Genomic DNA, 19,011 nt, shown 5'->3' on the forward strand with positions numbered 1-19,011 from the left:
ACCCACACTTTTATATTGGGCCCAAACCCAAATTTGGTTTAAAAGCCCCCTTTTCAACATCCCCCCTTAAACCAAATTTCCATAGCTTCTCATACCTAGCATCCACTTCAATCTCTCAAAGACATCATGCTTCAAGGGCTTCGTAAATATATCCGCTATTTGATCTTGAGACTTGCAATACATCACTTCAATATCACCTTCCTTAACATGTTCACGAATAAAATGGTAGCGTGTATCAATGTGCTTGCTTCTTTCATGACAAACGGGATTCTTGGCTAAAGCAATAGCCGATTTGTTATCAAGGAACACTTCGGTTGGACCAACTTGAGGGCATTGAAGATGCTTCAACATATTTCTTAACTAAATTGCATGACAAACCATAGAGCTAGCGGCGACATATTCCGCCTCACAAGTAGATAAAGTCACAATGGGTTGTTTTTTAGAAGACCAAGTAAATGCCGTGTAACTCATAAAAAATACAAACCCCGATGTACTCTTTCTTTCATCTAAGTCTCTACCCCAATCACTATCGGAATAACCGATAAGCTTAAAATCTTGTTCACAAGAGAAAAATAAACCATCATTGAGCGTACCTTTAATATATCGAAGGAGCCTCTTTGCAACATTAAGATGAGATTCATCCGGTGTCTCCATGTACCTACTCACTAGCCCAACTCCATAAAGAATATCCGGTCTTGTACATGTAAGATAACGTAGACTTCCTATCAAACTTTTGAAATATGTAGGATCGACATCACTTCTTCTTGAGCATTTTCTCAACTCCACTCCACTTTCAAGAGGGGTGTTTACCGGATTACATGACTCCATTTTAAACCTTCTAAGAACTTCCTTAGCATATCCACTTTGAGAAATAAATATGCCATTTTCCATTTGCTTCACTTCAATACCAAGGAAATGACCCATCAACCCAATATCGGTCATATCAAATTCCTTAATCATGCTCTTCTTGAACTCATCAAATAGTCTTGAATCATTACCGGTGAATATCAAATCATCAACATAGAGACAAACAAATAACATACCTCCACCTTCTTTCACTTTCATATATAAAGTGTGCTCATGAGGACACTTTTCAAATCCATTTTCTTGAAAATACTTATCAATTCTTGCATTCCATGCACGTGGAGCTTGCTTTAACCCATAAAGGGCCTTCTTCAACTTATAAACTTTATCTTCTTTGCCCTTTCTAATATACCCTAAAGGTTGTTCAACATATATCTCCTCCTCAAGGATACCATTCAAGAATGCCGACTTGACATCAAGTTGATAAATTTTCCATGAATATTGAGCCGCTATAGAGATTAACAATCTAATTGTTTCCATACGAGCAACGGGAGCAAATACCTCACTATAATCAATGCCGGCTCTTTGCTTGTAACCTTTAGCTACAAGTCTTGCTTTGTATCTTTGGACTTCTCCACTTGCATTTTTCTTTGTCTTATACACCCACTTCACACCAATAGGTTTGTATCCTTTTGGCAAATTTGTCAACTCCCAAGTATTATTTTTTTCAATTGCATTAATTTCTTCATTCATAGCATTTTCCCATTTTTCTTCTTGGATGGCTTCTTCATAACTAATAGGATCACAATCCATGAGAAAACAACACAAGTTTAATTCTTCTTCATTATCCACAACTTCATATATCTCTCTCAAACTTCTTGTTTTCATTGGCCCTTCATTAGAACTTCCCCCCGATGATGAGGATGATGGAGATGAGGACGATGGTGTTTGTGGGTCTCTTTGAAATTCTCTTGGTGGCACATCTTCTTCTTCTTCTCCTTCAAGTCTAAGTTCAACTTGAACAATTTCTTTTCCTTTCCATTCCCATGCCAAATCTTCTTCAAATACCACATCCCTACTAAATAGAACTTTATTGACAATTGGATTAAACAACTTGTAACATTTCATTTGCTCATTATACCCAAGAAAGATACATTTCTCACCTTTGTCATCAAGTTTTGTTCTTCTTGCTTCCGGTATCTTTGCATAAGCAATACATCCAAATATCTTTAAATGAGATACACTAGGCTTGTAATAACCCCATGCCTCTTGTGGGGTCTTCATATAGACACTTTTAGTGGGACATCTATTTAATAAGTATACGGCACATGCAACGGCTTCACCCCAAAATTCTCTAGGCAAACTTTTTTCTTTTAACATGCTTCTTGCCATGTCTAATATGGTGCGATTTTTCCTTTCGGCAACTCCATTTAGTTGTGGTGTGTATGACGGAGTAAGTTCATGAACAATCCCATGTTCTCTCTACAAAACATATCAAATGCTCTTGAGGTGTATTCTCCACCTCTATCGGACCTTAGTTTCTTTATCATAAAACCACTTTGTTTCTCAACCATGTTCTTGAACTCTTTGAATGCCTCAAATACTTCGGATTTATTTTTTAAGAAATAAACCCATGTTTTTCTACTAAAATCATCAATAAAAGTGAGAAAGTAATTGTTACCTCCATTTGTCATTGGCTTCAATGGACCACAAACATCGGTATGCACAAGCTCCAATATATTAGATGCTCTCCACCTCCCTTCTTTAGAAAAACTTGTGCGATGATGCTTGCCAAAGATACACCCTTCACACACTTTGTTTGGGTGATCAATACATGGTAAACCCCTTACCATATACACCCTTCACACACTTTGTTTGGGTGATCAATACATGGTAAACCCCTTACCATATTCTTGCTTGCCAAGGTCTTCATCCCATCAAAGTTTAGATGCCCAAGTCTCAAATGCCACAACCAAGATTCATCTTTCACAATAGAGTTTAAGCATTTTGCATCACCATGTTGAATGTTCAAGGGAAATAATCTATTCTTTGCCATCTTTACCTTAGCAATTAGAGTTCCACTTCTATCTCTTAGTGTGAGATGAAGATCCTTCAATCTTATATCATAACCTTTTTCTAAAAGTTGTCCCAAACTCAAAATATTATTTTTCATTGCGGGAACATAATAAACATCGGAAATATAGTTATGTTTTCCATTTTTTAGTTGAATGAGGATATTACCTTTCCCTAGCACCGGTATCTTTGAGGAGTCACCGAACTTTACACACCCTTTCACACTTTCATTCACTTCAACAAACAATTCTCTTTTTCCACAAATATGATTACTTGCACCGGTGTCGAAATACCAAGTGTTTGTTTGTGATTCGTCAAAACCATCACAAGAAAATAACAATGTAGGATCAACATTAATTTCTACTTCATCTTCAACAAGGTTTGATTCTTCCTTAACTTTATTTTTATACCAACATTCATTACTATAATGCCCGAGCTTGTGACAATTATAGCATTCAATATCCCTTTTGTCTCTACCTTGGCTATTATAAGCTCTAGTAAAGTTTCCTCTACCTCTTCCTCTTGGTTCATTTGTTCTTCCTCTATTAAAAAAATTTCTTCCTCTTTGGTTTCCAAAGCCTCTTCTACCATTATCATAACCTCTACTATAACTCTCATAGCCTCTTTCTTTTTGGGGTGTATATTGTTTTTCTTCTAAAGTGAGTTTTGCTTGAAGTACTTGATCAACCGAACAATTTGAAGAGGTTGCGACATTTCTATTCACCCTTTGTTCATGGATTTGCAATGTTCCCATCAATTCATCTACCGTCATGGATTCCAAATCTTTTGATTCTTCAACGACAATAACCACATTATCAAATTTAGGTGTCAAAGACCGTAAAATCTTCTCCATCACCCGAACATCATCACATTTTTCACCACACCTTTTCATTTCGTTAACATTAGACAATACTCTTGAAACATAATCGGAGACAAGTTCTCCTTCATTCATACTCAATCTTTCAAATTCACCACGCAAAATTTAGAGACGAACCTTTACCACTTTATCAACTCCTCTAAATGAATTCTTGAGAATATTCCAAGCCTCTTTCGATGATTTTGCTTCGGACACTTTTTCAAATGTAGGACTATCAATTCCTTGATAGATAAGAAATAAAGCTTTTTTATCCATCTTTCTTGAGTCTTTAAGAACACACTTTTGTACATCATTCATAAAACTCTCTTCTTCTTGAGTTGGTTCTACATAACCATTTTGAACAATATCCCACAAATCTTGAGATCCCAATAATACACTCATTTGAATACACCAATGTTCATAGTTCTCTTTAGTTAACCTAGGTATTTGAGGTTGTATCATATTTGACATTTTCTTAAAAGATCCCCAAAAATTTCACAAACCCTAGATCTCAAAAATGTTGAAAAAACTTGAATTGATAAACTAATATGGCTCTGATACCAATTTGATGGAGATTAGAGGTATAGATACTTCAATACACTCAAATAAACTCAAAAGATTCACATCAACATACTTTCATATAATAAAGCTTCTTTAGATCTACACAATCTCATAAAACAAGAGACACAAAGTTTTGTCACAATATTAAACTAGATATTGAAGTTAGTTCTTACCTTAAACACAATATTCATACTAGATCTATGTCTTCTTCTACAAGTTTCTTGTTTACTATTCTCCTTTTTTCTTTCTCTCTCTAGATTGTTCTTGAATTTGACTAAGAAAAGAACTCTCTACACCCTTTTAATTAATTTCATGAGGCTTTTACTTTTTTACCCCTTCTAGTTTGGTAAACCATTTACTCAAACCCACACTTTTATATTGGGCCCAAACCCAAATTTGGTTTAAAAGCCCCCTTTTCAACAGGGGCGAGGAGTAGAGGAAGAAGAAGATCAAAAATTATTTTCTACGGAAACCATATTTTCTCACCCAAATGTTCTTGTGTTTCTCATAAAGTGTTTTTGTTTCCCCAAATCACCACCTACATCAATTGGCTTACAACATCGTAAGGACATAATATGGCCATATTAAAAAAAAAAAAAATCATTAGCAGATGGTCACCGGCTTTTCTCACTTTCCCTCTAGGATAGTGATTTTGTTAGTCGAACTGTTATTCAATATTTTAACTTTTTACCCTTCCTTTCAATATGCTTTCCTCCTTGTTTTTTCTTCTTCTTCTACTTTACCACCACCTCAACCAGAGACATCGTCACCACCACTATTACCTCTCTCTACCTTTCCTTCTCTAGAATCCTCATATTGGAGTTTCACCTAAAGCTCCAACTTGGGGTTTTTAGAGAGAGAGAGAGAGTGGAAAGAAAATGTAATGGTTTTGGTGATGGTGGTGGAGGTAGCAAACAAATAGATTGGAATTCGGAAGTAAGCATATAATTTTTTTTAATTGGAATTGTTGGTACTGTCAGAATCTTTTTCCAACGAGAAGAGAGAGAGAGGATGGAAAAAAAATAATTTGGAAGGAAGACAAAAACAGAAAGACATATTGAATGTTAAATTTGACCAAATGAGTCATAATTGTAGGGCCAAATTGTAATATTGGATAATATGAGGCTACATTTTTTTAAGTTGATCATAAATTGGAAGTCCAATTAAAATTAACTCTTTTTTTTTTTTGTTAAGGATAATTAAAATTAACTCTGTGTGGAAGGTTAAAAACATTGAGAAGGTAAGTTTAATGGTTATGATAGGGAAGGAGTCCACTGGCCACATATAGTTCCTGAAAGTTGACCCCTCAAGATTCACTCTCATCCCCACTCTTTGATTGATATGATAGAGTAGTCAATATTAAATTGAAGGAGGAACAAGAGATATAATTATCAAAGGTAATTTCATTGATAGACTTGGGTACATATTTATAGAGATTACAATAGGGTTTGTAGAGAAATAATAAATAAGGAAATATTACAAAGAGGAAACAATTAAAATTACAATTGCTATATTATGTATTTCTTTCTATCTTGGGGAGATATCTTCAAGATATCTTCCTTTTCTTCAATATACTTCAATACCCCCCCGCAAGTTGGAGCAGGGGAAGGAATCTGAATCAAGCCCAACTTGGAGAGTAACCGATGAAATGGATCTGAACCAAGTGGTTTCGTAAAGATGTCAGCTATCTGATCGGCAGAGCGAAGGTGAGTCGTTTTAATAAGACCAGATTCAATTTGCTCCCGAACGAAATGGCAATCGATCTCGATATGCTTTGTACGTTCGTGAAAGACAGGATTGGCGGCAATGTGCATAGCCGCCATATTGTCACAGAAGACCTGAAAGGGTTCTGGAATTGAGACACGAAGGTCTTGAAACAAATATTTCAGCCACTGCAGTTCCGCAGTGAGTGTAGCTAGAGCCCGATATTCTGCCTCAGCCGAGGATCGGGAAACAGTCGGTTGTTTCTTGGACTTCCAAGACAACGGACTTGAACCAAGCATAGTGAAGTAGCCGGTGGTCGAGCGACGGGTGATGGGACAACTAGCCCAATCAGAGTCGGTAAAACCAGAAATAGTTAGAGTGCTGGACGAAGAGAGAAGGATGCCATGATTCATGGTGCCTTTCAAATAACGAACAACTCGAGTAGCCGCATCCATATGATTGGAGTGGGGATTTTGCATGAATTGACTAAGGTAATTCACAGAAAATGAAATGTCAGGACGAGTCACCGTGACATATAAAAGTCGACCAATAAGACGCCGAAACGAAGTTGGATCGTCTAATGGCGTACCATCAGTAGGTAATAACTTTAAGTGTTGTTCCATAGGAAAAAGACTTGGTTTAGCTCCGAGGAGACCCGAGTCGCGAAGAATGTCCAACGTGTATTTGCGTTGACAAAGGAAAATGCCTTTTGGGGAACGAGATACTTCGATTCCAAGAAAGTATTGAAGTCGTCCAAGGTTTTTAAGAGAAAAACGTTTCTCGAGACGTAATTGAAGAGATGAAATTTCCGAGGCATTATTGCCGGTGATAATGATGTCATCTATGTAAACTAAGACGTAAATGGCAGTCGGACCATCAAAAAAACAAAACAGTGAATGATCAGAAGATGACTGTTTAAAACCTTCAGCTTGTAAGCCGGTAGAAAATTTGGCAAACCACTGTCGAGAAGCTTGTTTTAATCCGTAAAGGGATTTGTGCAAGCGACATACTTTGTGGTCACCAGTCCTGGAAAACCCAGGTGGAATAGTCATGTAGACTTCTTCATCCAAGTCACCTTGGAGAAAAGCATTATTCACATCCAACTGATGGAGGGGCCAATCTTTAATGGCAGCAACGGAAAGAAGTGCACGAACAGTGACCAATTTGGCGACTGGGGCGAAAGTATCATGATAATCGATGCCTTCTACTTGGGTATAACCCTTGGCAACGAGTCGCGCTTTATGACGTTCAATTGATCCGTCAGAGCGGTATTTGATTTTGTACACCCATTTACAACCAATTGGTTTCTTTCCAGGGGGTAAGGGAGTTAATGACCAAGTTTGATTTTGTTCAAGAGCTTGAATTTCCTTATCCATTGCAGCACGCCATTCTGGAAAAGCCTTGGCGGCGGAATAGGATGTGGGTTCTTCCGTATTGACAACGGAAGTAAGAAATGCTCGATGGGAAGGAGTGAATTTTTCAAAACTGACATAGTCAGTTAAGGGATATTTGGTGGAAGTCGTAGGTGCAGTAGTACAAGAACAAAGATAGTCAGCCAGATGGGCAGGACGTCTCGTTGTACGGACTGGTCTAGAAGAAGGTAAAGGTTCTTCGGGAGAAGTAGCTGAAACCGGGGTGGTGTCAGAATTCGAAGGTGAAGGTTCTTTCGAAGGAGAAGCACCTTGCAGAGGGGAAATACCTTGCGAGGGAATAACAGAGTCAGAAGGAAGCTCGGGAGATTCCTCCGAGGAAGAAGCAGCGGAAGATGAGGAGTCTAACACAATAGGTGGGATGGGGGTCGCGTCAGTGGAAGAGTGTGAATGGTCGTCGACCAAAGACGGGAGAGTATACAAGTCCGGATGAGGCGAGTGGGTATCGTCGATGGGACTGAAGTAATAGGCGTCCGATGAAAGCGGAGTGAAGGAGGTAGGTTCAGAGAATGTCGATTGACGTTCAGCGAAAGGGAACTTATCCTCAAAAAAACGCACGTTCCGGGAATCATAGAGATTGTGTGTCTCTAAATCGTAAATGGTGTATCCTTTCTTCCCAGGCGGATAACCAACAAATATTCCAGGTTTAGCTCGATGATCGAACTTATTTTGGATGTTGGTATTGGTTGCAAAACATAAACAACCGAAAACTCGGAGAGCTAAGTAGTCCGGTGGAGAATCATATAACATTTCATAAGGAGATTTGTATGAAAGTATTGGAGTCGGCATTCTATTGATTAAATAGGTTGCCGTTTTTAAACATTCCCCCCAAAATTTTAAAGGGAGATGTGCTTGAAAACGCAAAGCGCGAGCAACATCGAGTAAATGACGATGTTTACGTTCGACGACACCATTTTGTTCGGGTGTGGAGACGCAACTGCGTTGATGGAGAATTCCATGAGAATGGAACCAAGTTTGGAGATCATTGGATAAGAACTCGGCTCCATTATCAGAACGAAATGTTTCAATCGGGTTTGAAAATGTATTTTCAGGACTCGAGGATATAGATTTAATCTTCTTATGATATTGCTTAGAAACAAACTGAAAAAAGAAGTTTAAATGTGTTTTAGTCTCAGACTTGGTTTGCATAAGGAATGTCCAAGTAAATCTGGAGAAGTCATCAACAAGTGTGAGGAAATAACGCTTGTTGGTTAAAGATGGAACCGGAAAGGGTCCCCAAATATCAGCATGAATAAGTTGAAAAGCAAAAGTACTAAAACTACTACTTTTATTAAAAACCAACTTAGATTGTTTTGCCATAGGGCATACAACGCATTCATGCGACTTATTAAAGGAAATAAACGGGAAACGTTCTGATAAAGTACGTAAACGGCCTAAATTAGGATGTCCAAGTCGACGGTGCCAGACGTCGATTGACTTATTCAAAGCAAGTGCAGTAAAATTCCTACGGAGAATGTAGAGTCCATCAATAGCATCAGCCCGACCAATCTCCTGATGATTTGAGATCGTCTGAAAAAGGCAATGAGTTGAATCAAAATAAATACCAGATTTCAAAGATTTACAAGTCTGATTTACAGACATCAAATTAAATTTGAAATTAGGAATGTAATAAACTTGGTCAATAGAGAGAGAGTCGGAAAAGACGACTCTGCCAATGTATTTGACTAAGTAAGTCGCTCCATCAGGAATTTGAACACAACAAGATGGTGGTGCTAAAGCATAAGAGCTAAAAGCATCTAGAGAGAAGCAAACATGGTTTGAAGCACCACTATCAACAATCCAAACAGAAGGGTGAGATAGGGAAGTACCTGACATCATAGCAGAACTGGAAGGAGTTTGTGCATTGATAACTGCCATAATGCGGTCATAGTCTTCTCTGGTAAGAGTTGGAGCTGCAGAAGAGCTGGAACCCTGAGAAGTGCTACGGGCACCACCTGGACGAGGGGGGCGACCATGTAGGAGATAACATCGATCAACAGAATGACCGAGACGTTTGCAATGAGTGCACATTACATCTCTGTTACAAGTGTCAGCAATGTGTCCATGAAGGTTGCACTTAGTACAATAAGGACGAACTCGCTTATTTTTCGGGCGAGGTAAATCACTTTCTTTCAACTTGTTAGCAGCCGTGATCTTAGCGTTGAAAGCGTGAAAGTCAAAAGGAGCATTGATCTTATTTTTCTGCTCTTCTTGAATGACCAAATTATATACCTTGGCCAGAGAAGGTAGTGGTTCCATGAGAAGTATGTTATTGCAAGTCGCAGAATAACGTTCATGAAGACCCATGAGAAATTCAATCGTACGCGAGGTAAGATGATATTCAATAGTTGTTTTGCCAACAGGGCAAGCACATGAAGTGGGTGGGATGATAGCATCCAATTCGTCCCAATAAGACTTCAACTGAGAATAATAAGCTGAAATAGTCTGGTGCTCCTGAGTAAGGGCAGAAATCTTTTTCTTCAGCTGATAAATGTAGGTAGCGTTAGACGTAGCAAAACGCTCCTTCAAATTCTTCCAAAGATCAAAAGCAGAAGCCGAACGTCTCGTGCTACGTCGGATTTCCTCGCTGACAGAATTGGATATCCAAGCAGCCACCATGGTGTCACAACGGGTCCATGCATGAAGTTGCGCAGGATCCGTCGGTTTAGGGAGCGACCCATCGATAAAACCTTGCTTATTTTTAATGATAAGAGCATCGTGCATACTGTGAGCCCATTCAGCATAGTCTGGACCGGTAAGAACGGGATTAACACCAACAGAAGTGGCATTATCCGAAGGATGCACATAATAAGCCTCACATATTTGAAGAGGAGGAGTAGTGTCTGTCATCGGTGGAGTGTCATCTGAATTCGAGTTCAGATCACTGATGTTGGCAGATTGTCCAGAAGTCATTGTTCTGTAAAGAATAGAAGAAAATAATCTATTTTAAAATCAACGTCACAATAATATGTAAGGGACGGTTCAGAATTTGCACAACTAACAGAAGTGTCGGAAAGAAAAAAAGAAAATAGGTGCTGTCTCAAATAGTCCAAACAGAAGTGTTAGGAAATAAAAGGGACAGCCCAGAATGTCACAACTTAACAGAAGTGTTGGGAAGTTAATATGACAGTAGATGCTGTCACAAATAAGCCAAACAGTTTATGGACTGTGGGGAAAAAAAAAAACGTCACAAACGTGAGGTGTCACAAAAAGAAAGTCAAAAGTCTGGGTCAGTCAAAGTCAAAGCTGGGTCGGTCAAGGTCGGCTGACTGTAGTCAAGTCAACAGAAGTAAAGTCACGGGTCAAAGCAACAGGGTTGAGTCAAATTGGTTTGACTCAGTTGCGTCAGTTATCGCCGGCCAAATTAGGGTTCCGATGAAATCTCGCCGGCCAAAATTAGGGTTCCGATCAAGGAACAGGGAGGTTGATTTCCGGCCAAAAATTTAGGGTTCCGAGTAAAAAAACAGGGGCTTTTGTGAGGTGATCGAAGGGACAGGTTTTCGCAAAGAGAGATGGCTGGAAACCGAGATGGTGGGTTGTAATTTTTTAAAAAAATCCGATCGAGAAAAACTAGGGTTTCCGATCAAGTTTTAATGGTGTAGAGAGAGAAACGTCGGGGGAAATAATATCTCGGTTTAGATGAGGGAAAACCCTTCGCGGTCAGACGTCGGAGACTTTGCTTTCCTTCGTCTGTAACCTAATTCCGGCGGAAAAACAAAAAAACCCTAGAAGTAGTCACCGGAGAAGATGAAGTTGGTGTCGGGAACCAAAAGTGATTTTTTGGTTCCGATCGGGAACAGAGTTTGTTGTGTTCCGGGTTTAGTTTATACACTGGTATTGGAAAATACCAGGTTAAGTCTATTCTGGTATACAAGTATACCAGGTTTTCTCTATTCCGGAGTAAAGATGTACCGGATTAGATCTGTTCTGTTTTTAGATAAACCAGAACGGAAAAATTCTAATCTGAATCGGAACAGGATTAATTTTAACCTAATTCTGGAACAGAACTATTCATAACCTAAAAATAGGTTAAAAAAATCGAAAAAAATTCGAAAAAATTTGAAAAAATTCAGAAAAATTGTGTTAGTAACTGACCTTTGAAGATGGAGTTGGGATGCTCAAAGTATAACGATAATAAGAATCCGTAGAGCTCCTTAGAATGAATAAAATCCGAATAAACGAAATAATTATTATCGAGTAGAAATCCCAGAAATATCAACTTTGCTCTAATACCATATTAAATTGAAGGAGGAACAAGAGATATAATTATCAAAGGTAATTTCATTGATAGACTTGGGTACATATTTATAGAGATTACAATAGGGTTTGTAGAGAAATAATAAATAAGGAAATATTACAAAGAGGAAACAATTAAAATTACAATTGCTATATTATGTATTTCTTTCTATCTTGGGGAGATATCTTCAAGATATCTTCCTTTTCTTCAATATACTTCAATAGTCAACATAGAAATGAAGTGCACAAACAAGAGGTGCATGTGCCTTTGATAACACAAACAAAACATCTTCTTTTTCTTTATCTATTCCAAATTTAGATTCTACCTCTCCCTATATGTTGTTTTTCCATTCACACGTGGAGGAACCCACATGGGTGCCATACTATACCACCTACTTATTCTCAAACCACCTCAATTATTGGCTAATTCTCCAATGATCTATTTATCTCAATTATCTTTTGATCATCTAGGAAGTTATCTACCTTGCCTTGGTTTAAGTGGGTAACCAGAAACTTCATATGAGTTTGTGAGTGTAGTCTGTGTAGAAAGAAAAACCAACAGTTGATTCCGGAATGCATTTTCACTAGCAAAAAAAACAAAGCAAAATAATCAAACAAGACACCATTAATTACGAATATATCAGTATTTTTTTTAAAAGAAAATTGTCTATAAAATTACGAAAATATCAGTGTTTTGAACTTTTTTTTGCCTATTTAGTCACTGGTATCTTAGAAATGTGTTTGGTGGTGGACGTGTTAAGTCTCAATTGAGCTTCTCGTTCTTAGACGGAAAATTAGAGATCTTCTAGATTTTGTTTATCTCCAATGCAAATCTCTAAAGTTGTATTTATGTAGAATGATATATAAAGACTTGACTTTTATTTGTCCAATTTTGAAAAATGATGAGTTAGACAATTAGAGATATATCAAGAAGACGCTCCAGAAAGAAAATTTCCTATTGAGATATCTCTATTTAACAGCTGCAACAACAAATTAGAAATCCAAACTAAGTTTTGCATAGGAGAAAGTTAAAAAAAAATTAGGCACTCTAAATTTTTAAGATTAAGTGTTGCATTGGAGATGCTCTTAGTATCTTATATATTGTTATGTTTGGTATCTCACTATCAGTTGTTCATGTATGGTACTAAATTAGTTTTATTCTCTACTAAAATGTGTTCATTTATTTATTTGTGTTTTCCTTAATTCAATGATGTCATCATTATCGAAGGTCCTTAACTAGCAAGCTAATGAGCTAACAATCCGTGAAGGGACTGTGAAAATCGGTCTTCCTCAGCTGGGGAAGTTTTTTTTTTTTTGCATATTTGAGTGCACTCTACTCTTCAAAACGACTCAAAAAGTACATTGTTGTGTTTGTGCTGGCGAGCTTGAATTCCAAGCTAAAGATCACATAAAACCAATTCTATATGAAAGAGATATTAACCTTCACAGACAGGGACGGATCCAGGATTTTCACTTAAGGGGTGCGGATTTATATACCTAAATAATTTTTTTTTTGCAAACACAATAATTAATAAAATACTTATATTCATTAATTATATTGATACATCAACGATTACAAACGCAATTGACCTCTACGAGAGTTCATATTTGAAATGTTCGCATAATCGACTCATTGTCAATTTCACTAAAAATTTCTTTTTCAATAAAGACTACTAAACTATCATTTAGCCACGCATCACTCATCCTGTTTCTTAAGCGTGTTTTAACTAGCTTTATAGCTGAAAAAGCTCTTTCAACAGAGGCAGTTGCAACCGGCAAAGTCAGTGTTAAAGTGATAAGCAAATAAACTAGATGATATGCTTTATCCCTCTTAGTTTCCACCAATGTTCTGGCAAGAGATCCAATTCCATCTAAATTTGAGAAACCATCATTGTGCCTCATATCGTAAATGTAATTATCAAGCTGAGAACTTAGTAGCATAGTGTCAAGACTACTGAAATCTGACGGATAAAATTCAGCAAGACACATCAACTTACTTTTGTCGAAAAGAGCAAAATATCTAGATGGACTCAAACATGCCATACAACGGAGCAACTCCGTATTCTTCTCAGTGAAACGAGCATTTAATTCTTGAAGTTGCATATCAATAACGGTATTGAAAATCTCCACTTGATAGTGATACAAGTTTCTAATTTGTTGTGCATTCCTTCTGCTTCTCCCTTGAACTATGTACGAACCATTAAGATCAACAACTTCAATATTATGTTTTTCACAAAAAGTACAAACATTCCAGACCAACGATGACCACTCATGGTCTCGTACATATTGGATTCTAGATTTTGATGACTCAACAAAATCCATTGCAGTCACAATATCTTGGTCTTTTCTTTGTAGTACTTGTGACAATTCATTTGTTATTCCCAACAAAAGTTTCATCAAATGTAAACAAAATACGAACTCAAAAGTTTGCATCTTGGATAACAAATCTATTGCTTCCCTTTTTTGATCCGCTTTAACAGAATGTGTAGCAATAACTTCAAGGACGTCCATCACAGAACTGAACGTGAAAGGTTCTAACAAAGATGCCAAACTGTTATAGTGGGAACCCCAACGAGTAGCTCCAGATCGCCTTAGACTTGTTTCTTGATTTAAACCTTGTCCAGTTATAAGGTCTCCGAGTTCATTTGCTTCTATTTTTTTGTTTTTTGTATAATGTTAAGCATACTTTGTCGCTTGCACGATCCTCCAATAACATTAATCATTTGCCCGACTAAATGGAAAAGTAAGTTCATACTCACATGATTATCCGCTAGTGATACCAAACAAAGTTGCAGCTGATGAGCAAAGCAGTGGACATAATAAGCACATGGATTTTGCTCTAAAATAAGGGCTTTTAGACCATTATACTCTCCTTGCATGTTACTAGCTCCGTCATATCCTTGGCCTCGCAAGCGAGAAATACATAAATCATATCTGCACAAAAATGAATCTAATGTCAATTTTAAACTTTTAGCGCAAGTATCTGTCACATGCTCAACCCCTAAAAACCTCTCAATAACACGCCCTTCGATGTTCACATAACGAATCACAATAGCCATTTGCTCCTTTATAGAAAAATATCTCGTGCTTCATCAATCAAAATAGAGAAGGGAGCATCACCGAGATCACTAATAATCCACTTAATAGTTTCATATACACATGAATAAGCAATATCTTTTTGAATATTAGGAGCAACCAATTTCAAATTTCCAGCAGCATTATCAAATGTAACTGCATCAATTTCTGGACAATTTCGAGCAAGAAGCTTTAGTAGTTTAATGAAATTACCTGGATTTTGTGAAGTTTCAGATTCATCATTTCCGCGAAACGCCAATCCTTGTTCCAATAGATACCGAGCAACCTCTATGGTAGCGTTTAAATGGGTGCGGTATGCCACTTGAGTTTGCTCGGAATGTCTATCTAATGCCGTTGTCATATGTTGTTGTTGATTCATCAAATTTATACAACTAATCCGAGCATTATAATGTTGACTATTCATTTTTCCAACATGTTTCATTAACCGGTCAGGTTTTCTCCAACTATTCCAACCTCCATTAACAAAAGTATCCCGACCAGCTTTACCTTTTTCAGAAACATAACAAAATAAACAAAATGCGGCATCTTTTTCAACACTATATTCTAACCACTCTTGATGATCATTAAACCATGACGGAATGAAACGTCTTCCATTATTGTCTTTTGGAAAATTATGGTCCTTTGGTTGAAATGGACCACATTGTAAATAGTGTCTACGAATTTCATCTCTATATTTAGATTCATAATTTGAAATTGGTAATCTAAGCCCCGGATCAATTGGTAAAGATGATAAATTAAATTCGAGAGGACTTACCAATGTAGGAGTTGGTTCCGGTGTTGGAGTCGGCCCCGGTGTTGGAATAGAAAATAACGTTGGAGTCGAGTCCGGAACTTCCGGTGTTGAACTTGATGATAGATGATTTGAAGTTTATAGGATTTAGGTTTTAGGGTAGATGAGTTGAAGTTTGTAGGATTTATGGTTAGAGTTAAAGTTTGTAGGGATTTAGGGTAGATGAATTGAAGTTTATAGAGTTTAAGGGTAGATGAATTGAAGTTTTAGAGTTTAGGGTACATAAATTGAAGTTTGTAGAGTGTATAGTAGATGAATTGAAGTTTGTAGGGGTTTAAGATATTTGAATTGATTTTATATAGGTTACTAGTTAAATTGACTATATTTTAAAAAAATAAAATTAAATTGCGGGGCAGCTAGGTTCGAGCTCATGTCACACTGGTTCCCAACGCTAAGGGGCTTGCCATCTCTACCATCAGGCCATTCTCCAACTCTGTTAGAACAATGCACGGTCATTTACATATACTTAAAAGCACAAGCACTTCAGAAATAAAACTTATAATGTAGGTACTGGGTTTCGAACTCATGACCTTCACGTCAAGGGCACTTGAATCCCGTACCTTAACCATTACGCCAGAGTCTTCTTCATGTCATCTAAACACATCGTTATATACATATGCACATATACCTACATCTATATAAAAAAAAATTACTACTACTACTACTATTTTTTTTCGGGAGGATCCAGGGGGTGCGGCCGCACCCCCTCGCACCCCCATGGATCCGCCCCTGTTCACAGATTGAGTTATTTGTTGAGGAAGATTTGATCATAGTTAAAAAGAAAATGTACGCTCTTGGGAGGATGAGTGTGGAGGACGCATTGGGCGCTTTAGAGCCGCCCATACACACTATGCGCGTATACATCGTCGCGAGGAGTGTTGGAGCTTATCTCTTTCTAGATGCATTATCATCCGACCAACGAGATTAAATCAAGTCTGGTCATTTGAATATTTTCCTTAGTGACCACACGGATCATCATCCAACGGCCTAGGATGGTCCGGCGGACCAACAATTATTTGGATTGTTTCCTCCCATTGCTACTATGATTGTTCCATCAATAGTCATGAGTTAAAAAATATAGCTATTCCCAGTTTACAAAACCACAAAAAACATACTGAAAAATTTCTTAGAAATTATTAGATTTTTGAGAGAGAATACACTCAAGAGACTATACTATTTACTTAATGTTTGAGTGATTTCCGATCAGAAATACCTCCTATGATAAAGGTAAAACCGTTGTCGTGGGAGGCACTTCGTCTACAATGTTTGTACATAAAACAGAGTGATTAATGTCTTAAGGAAAAAAAATCACTTGCTTAAGTTATATTATTTCCTAATATATTTTATTTTTCTTGTTCTTTCGACATTCTCTAGATTAGTCGAAATTGTTATTGCTCGTCTATTCTTTTAAAGGAATTCATAAACCTACTCTGTTTTTATAAAACAGAAAACTACATTGTTTATCTTTTTCTTTACAGAAAGAATTGTTCAGTCTATCTTTATACTTATAGGAAGAATAATCTCGATTATTTCTCATTTTACTAGCAAATAACATGGACTGTATCACGATCTAAAAGTAATTTAGCTTTCTCTACGTACCAGTCAACAACTAAGACCTATTTTTTAAAAAATGTAAATGCATCAAACTTCAAAACACTTTAAATTACAAAATATATAAAGTAAAATTACAGAAATGAGGAATTGGATGATATATCTTTGATCTGTAAAGAATTCTTCATTTTGTAGCCTGCAAGTCTGACAACTCATCTTAAAGTAATTTAGAATTTGATCTTACAAGTCTATCTGTTTGAATGAAATATGATACTACGACCTCATTATTAGCCACAAATTTTAATATATTTAACCTTAAACTGGCTAAAATTCGAATTTCGACATAAAAAAACACATGAAAAATAGGTGATAGGCAAATGTCTATGAAAAAGAGTAAAACATTATTAAGAGAAAGAGTCTAACTTTATAGAAGCTTAGGGTTCACTTTTTTTTTGATGAAAAAGTGGCTTTAGCCTATTATTCATTCAGAATCAAAGAAGTAATGTGAAGACTATCAAGATTCACTGATACATGTAGGTGGTATTTGGCCTACCCAAGTGTTTACAACCTGATTATCAACTGCATATTTAACGAGATTATGAGCCACAAAATTAGTTTTTCTATGCGTAAATTTGAACCTGAATTTTTCGAAAGTGTTCAGACGATTAAAGATTTCTGCGACAATGCTTCCAATTCTCCATGGAGATTCTTCAATTGATGAGTGCAGGCCTTGATCACATTTTGTGAGTCTCCCTCGAAGGTACATTTTCTTGTGTTCAAACGTCTAGCTAGTTCAATGCCCAAAAACATCGATTTTGCTTCAGCTTCAATTGGACTATTTGCCGGAAAGATGTTGGTTGCAGCGGCTATAAAAATCATTTTCTTGGTAAGGGGCAGCAGCTTAGGGTTCACTTGCTGTATTTGCATTCGCATTCAACCTATAAAATGATTTTTTTTTTCTGTTGCAAAACCTATACAATGACTTGAAAAATATTAATTTAATATTTTTTATTTTTAAATTTAATTTATTAAAATAACACTCACTGAAATGGTGAAATAGCAAAATGCAACTCTCCTAGTCTCCTTAGTGAAGTAGGCATGTCATTGTCAATGGATGTTTACCAAAATAGATCTAGTGGTAGAATATTAACTAAAAGCTAACTTTGTGGCCTTTAAGTCGGTACATGAATTTCAAATATTACCTCACATAAAGTACACATAGGGCCTTATGTCTTCCACTAAACAAATCAGCCACTATTTGATGGTAATGTTTGGGTTTTCAATATAACCTATACTAGAAACTTTTTTTTTTTTTGATAAGAGTTAACCTATACTAGAAACTTATTGTATCTTTTCGTTATAATCTTTTTGAAGATAAAGAATTTCCACCCTCAGTAATGATAAGATGATATGTAGAATGGTGCTTATTAAGTGGCAAATACTATTCTTTCAACAAAAAAAAAAGTGGCAAATATTGTATTAAACAATATGGATGATATATAGGACCTACGCTACAATCAACAATCACTTACCTCTTCCTTCTCGCCAATTAATCAATGGTTCAAATAAACACCTGCATTGAACTTCAAACACACAACAAAATGGGGGACAAATAATAGTAAGATGGCTAAAGAAAAAATAAAATAAAATAAATAGATTAATGTCCATACTACGAATTTAAATTGGACTCCTAAGTTGTGATTCAAGATCTTCAACAAAAAAAAGTTGTGATTAAAGAAAAATTGTGGTCATTCATATTAGTCTTCTTCCTTATTCTTGCGGCGACAACGTTTTTTAAGAAGGTCATCGGCCGTTTGGCGTCCACCATTTTTCGTCAAGGAAGAAGAAAGACCAAGAGGTAAATAGCTTTGAAACCAAGGATAAAAAGGGAAACAAAATCTGACCGACAA

The 19,011-nt window shown here is 36.7% G+C and overlaps 1 pseudogene; it reads right to left on the reverse strand.

Moving 5' to 3' along the window:
* Nucleotides 1-14,315: 14,315 nt before the first annotated feature.
* On the reverse strand, nucleotides 14,316-15,163 carry LOC147552455 (uncharacterized; annotated as a pseudogene).
* Nucleotides 15,164-19,011: the final 3,848 nt, after the last annotated feature.

The sequence above is a fragment of the Eschscholzia californica genome, unplaced genomic scaffold (assembly GCF_041429995.1).
Source record: "Eschscholzia californica isolate CP2 unplaced genomic scaffold, dmEscCali1.0.p SCAF_3, whole genome shotgun sequence".
Taxonomy (NCBI): Eukaryota; Viridiplantae; Streptophyta; class Magnoliopsida; order Ranunculales; family Papaveraceae; genus Eschscholzia; species Eschscholzia californica.